Source organism: Octopus bimaculoides, chromosome 15 (genome assembly GCF_001194135.2).
Source record: "Octopus bimaculoides isolate UCB-OBI-ISO-001 chromosome 15, ASM119413v2, whole genome shotgun sequence".
Lineage (NCBI taxonomy): Eukaryota > Metazoa > Mollusca > Cephalopoda > Octopoda > Octopodidae > Octopus > Octopus bimaculoides.
Window position 1 is genome coordinate 17,074,015 of NC_068995.1, and position 4,138 is coordinate 17,078,152.

Consider the following 4,138-nt stretch of genomic DNA (forward strand, 5'->3'; position numbering starts at 1 on the left):
TATATATATACTTAAGACTTAGTTGTGATCTGAACATAACCGCTTCTGACAGAGAATCGGGAGCCCTTTTGGGCATTCTATTTTCCTTGCTGGAAATGTTCCTACCCATGGGCAAAGAGGGGTTAGATGATGGGGGTGGTGTTTTCAAAGAGCTGGCATGTGTAACCTAATCACTTCTGCCGATCAAACTCCCAACCCATGCGCTACCTTCGCGACACTGATTCTGCCCAAATTTGACGTCGATGTTACTTAGTTTTGTTTGAAATAAAGAACTTGATTAGCTTAATAATTCCAACTTAATCACGGGCAAAGCCGGGCTATACTGCTAGTCTCTTTTAAATGCGGTAAAATATAATCTGGGTGTAATTTTGTTGATATTTCTAGCATTCAAGTCATGAACAAGTTTCTTTTTCTAGCTTAGTTGTATTGTCTAGGCTGATAGATTGCCTTGCAGTATTGTTCCAGCTGTAACCTGAGTTCAAATATCGTCGAGATCAATTTTCCCTTTCATCCTTCCGTGACTGATATGTCTTGTGCCTACAGTAGAAAGGATTATTATTGGTGACGGCTGTATAATTATTTACGTGTCAACTTTATGGTTATAGTTAGCACCGGTTTAATAGTTGATATCGGATAATGGCCTTATACTTATTATAAGTGTCGCTTTTACAGTTATTATTATTGTCGGTTCCATAGTTGGTGCTGGTTTCATACTTAATACTGGAGTCAGCTCTATAATCCTTACTGGTGTCGATTTTATAGTTTCTTATTGTGTCGGATCTATAACTATTATTGGTGTAGACTCTATAGTTATTGATGATGTCGACTTTATATTTACCATTTGTGACCGTTTCATAATGTTTATTGGTGTTGGTTTTATACCTAATGTTAGTGTCGGCTGTATAATCATTATAAGATTCGGCTTTATAGTTAATGTTGCCATAAGCTTTATAGTATGTCTTTTTTCTGAATATATGTTGTTGCTATCTCTGTAGTGATACATGTGGCTGAAGTCATGTTCTCTTAGTAATAATGTTGGGATGCTTATTGTAAGCTAGAGACCCACACTACTGTGTCTGCTACAACTACAACTGCGTCGACTGCTACTACTGTAACTACTACTACTACTGCTACTGCCACTAGGTAGTAGAAGTAGCAGCAGTAGTAATAGTATAATTTGTTCTAACAGAACATCCACTTTTAAGAGAGTTTAAATATTACCTCTCGGTATGAATACTACCTCTGTCGCTAATATATATCTAGTAGTAGTAGCAACAACAACATTACCAGCGGCAGCAGTAGCAGGAGGAGGAGGAGGAGTAGTATTACTAGTAGCAGCAGCAGCATTATCATCATCATCATCATCATTTGTAGTAGTAGTATTAGTAGCTGCATCAGCATTTCATCGGGGCAATGCATTACCTCTCTTTGTTGTGAATCCATGTATTAGTAATGGAAGTGTGTAATGTAACTGAGTCTGTTATCTCAGTTTAGTGCGAGATTAAGACTGGTACATTAAAACTAAGACCAAGTTTGACTAAAACCATGAACATGGTTTTTTCAGAGAATACATTTTTTCTAAATGACTCATTTTTCTTCATATTCTCCTTTTTAGTACAAGTCTACGAAACACCCTCATTGTTTCATCATTGCATTTTGTTGCAGAGAAATCTTTGCTAATATTGTGGTTATAGCTTTGTGCTTTGAGTCTTTCTGCTGAGCAGGACAAAGAACGTAGACGATGATTACAGCTTTACAATGCTTCGAAGAGAAAAGCAACTTTTGTAGGACAATAACTCCACTATTCTAAAATCGGGCAAGACACTTGATCCAAATGTTAATAAAATCACATATTTTGTTTTAATGATCCATGGTCAAAGTAATGAAGTTAAACCAAGTCCATGAACTACGTTTGTTACTGTATATATTTCAACTAGGTGTGTATGAGGATGTTTCTACTTTACTTTAGTCTCTATGTAACATATTGCGTAGGTACAAGGCGTCGAGCTGGCTGAATCGTTAGCACTCGGGGCAGAATCTATAGCGGCTTTTCATGCGTCTTTACATATCAAGGTTCAATTCCGACGAGGATGTCAGTGTCTTGCATCCTTTCGGGATGAAATTAATAGTAATTGAACACTAAGGTCAATTTAATCAATTCCCCTTCTCACGCAAAAAAAAAAAAAAAAAAAAAAACCCTGCTAGCCTTATGCGAACTTTTAAAACCAATGTGTTGTGAACGCGTATCACCTTGAGGTTAGGATCGAGTGATTGGGGTTTCGATTCCAGAACTAGCCTTGGTATTTTTGAGCAAAACATTTCATTTCACGTTACTACAATTCACTCAGCTGTAAATGAGTAAGGCCCAGGGGACAGACTGGCATTGTGTGCAGGGGCGGTGTTGTGATCTCGTTCACTTAAATACCAAGGATATCGGGTAACCGGCCCTGTGACTACTAAGACCCGATATAGCACTTACTTTTTGAAATTAATCTAATATATTTAGATCAGAGGTTATTGAGGCATTGCAAATAAATTATAGTGTTTTCTGAATTTTTTATTCGAACGAATCGACCCAAGTATTATTAGTAAGCCTGGCACTTAATTTATAGGACTCTTTGACGAACCGCTAATTTACGGTAGCATGAACAAACCACCACAGGTTATCAAGCGTGCAGAATGATTCTTATTTGGTTCCTGTATTTAAAAAAAAAAATTTTCTTTTTATTTTGTTCATAATAACGAAAATAGTGGTATTGTAGATTGCTTTGTTGTTTAAATCCAGCTTTCTAGGGTGCCGATATAAGAATGGGCATATGATGTAGTGGTTAAGAGCGCGGGCTACTAACCCCAAGATTCCGAGTTCGATTCCAGGCACAGACCTGAATAATAATAATAATAATAATAATAATAATAATAATAACACAACAACATCGAAATATACCTTAGGAATGAGAACCCAGGTTCGAAATTTTCCCAAGACACCTGATGAAGGCTGGAGGGTATATCAGCCGAAACGTTTTGTTAACAACAAACAAGAGGGGTACAAATATCCGTCAAATGTAAATAATCTAAATAATGGAAGAGTTCAATATCGTCTATCTGAAAATGGCGGGAAAATGAAACTAGGTTCTTATCTAGGTTTTGTAGGCTGTCTATGCATGAATAAATTGAGTAGATTAGATAAGATGACGGAAGCTTGCGTCATCAGTTGTTGATATCATTGTGTGTTATGTAACTTGACAACCTAGTACATATTTTACAGTCATATGCATGTATTAAAGTTTATTATATTATAAATATCCCTATAAATGAACTTCGAGCTTCAAAAAGTTTTGAAAAAGCATTCTAATATTGTAACATTTTGTTCATTATAGAGTGGCTGTGTGGTAAGTAGCTTGCTTACCAGCCACATGGTTCCGGGTCCATTCCCACTGCGTAGCACCTTGGGCAAGTGTCTTCTGCTATAGCCTCGGGCTTGTGAGTGGATTTGGTAGACAGAAACTGAAGGAAGTCTGTCGTATATATGTATGTGTGTGTTTTTGTTTGTGTGTCTGTGTTTGTCCCCCACCATCACTTGACAACCGATGCTGGTGTGTTTATGTCCCCGTAACTTAGCGGTTCGGCAAAAGAAACCGATAGAATAAGTACTAGGCTTACAAGGAATAAGTTCTGGGGTGGATTTGCTCGACTAAAGGCGGTGCTCCAGCATGGCCACAGTCAAATTACTGAAACAAGTAAAAGTGTAAAAGGGTAAAAGAGTATTATAGTGGTACGTGAAGAATGGTGAAGTATCTGCGGTATCATGTCGACAAAGGGAATGACCATGTAACCAAATCAGAAATCATAATTTACTGATAGTAAATTTTGAAACCAAGTTGTCAGAGGCAAAATTTAACCGTCGACAATTGCCGTCAATTCTAATGCTATCATTTATCATTCAGAGGTTGATAGAGTAAAAACCTCTAACATGCCAAATTATGTTCAATCAATTACAACCGTTCAATTACCAATCTTGGAAATTAATAATGTTTTTTTATTTTTATAAATTGATAAAGTTTTGTGAAACTTTTAAGAAATATAAACTAATAGGCGCAGGCGTGGCTGTGTGGAAAGAAGCTTGCTTCCCAACCACATG